This window comes from Corvus brachyrhynchos, unplaced genomic scaffold (genome assembly GCF_000691975.1).
Source record: "Corvus brachyrhynchos isolate BGI_N302 unplaced genomic scaffold, ASM69197v1 scaffold1106, whole genome shotgun sequence".
In the NCBI taxonomy this organism is placed as follows: Eukaryota; Metazoa; Chordata; class Aves; order Passeriformes; family Corvidae; genus Corvus; species Corvus brachyrhynchos.
The window spans coordinates 7,529-8,333 of NW_008238449.1; the positions used below are offsets into that span (position 1 = coordinate 7,529).

Here is an 805-nt window from a genome sequence, read left to right on the forward strand (position 1 = left end):
GGGGGCCCTTGGGGACGCCGTGGGGACGTCAGCGAGCTGCTCACGGGGTGAGGACATCGGGGGGACCTTGGGGGGACATCGGGGGGACCTTGGGGACATCAGAGACACCTTGGGGACACCTTGGGGACATCAGCGAGCTGCTCACGGGGTGAGGACATCACAGAGACCTTGGGGGGACCTTGGGGACATCAGGGACGCCTTGGGGACACCTCGGGGGGACATTGGGGATGTCAGCGAGCTGCTCACGGGGTGGGGACACCTCAGGGACCTTGGGGACACCTTGGGGACCTTGGAGACATCAGTGAGCTGCTCACGGGGTGGGGACATCACAGGGGGACCTTGGGGGGACACCTCGGGGACATTGGGGACATCAGGGACACCTCGGGGACACGTCTGGGATAGTGGGGGACATCGGGGACATGTCAGGGACAGCTTGGGGACACTTTGGGGACGTTGGGGACACCTCGGGGACAGTTTGGGGACATTGGGGACACCTCAGGGACATCGGGGACACATCTGGGACAGCTTGGGAACATCGGGGGGACATTGGGGACACCTCAGGGACATTGGGGATGCCTTGGGGACACCTCAGGGACACTCTGGGGACACTGGAGACAATGGGGGCACCTTGGAGACATCGGGGGGACCTTGGGGACATCGGGGACACTTTGGGGACACCTCGGGGACATCAGGGACAGCTTGGGGACATCACGGGGACCTCGGGAACACCTCAGGGACATCGGGGGACATTGGGGACACCCTGGGGACACCTCGGGGACACCTCGGGGACACCCTGGGGACACCT

The 805-nt window shown here is 64.7% G+C and overlaps 1 protein-coding gene across 1 annotated transcript in view; it reads left to right on the forward strand.

Annotated features, from left to right (window-relative positions):
- Positions 1-805, forward strand: part of LOC103617434 — a gene marked incomplete at its 5' end in the record, with an annotated part of 14,781 nt that overhangs the window by 7,471 nt on the left and 6,505 nt on the right. The gene's annotated exons all lie outside the window — the stretch shown is intronic.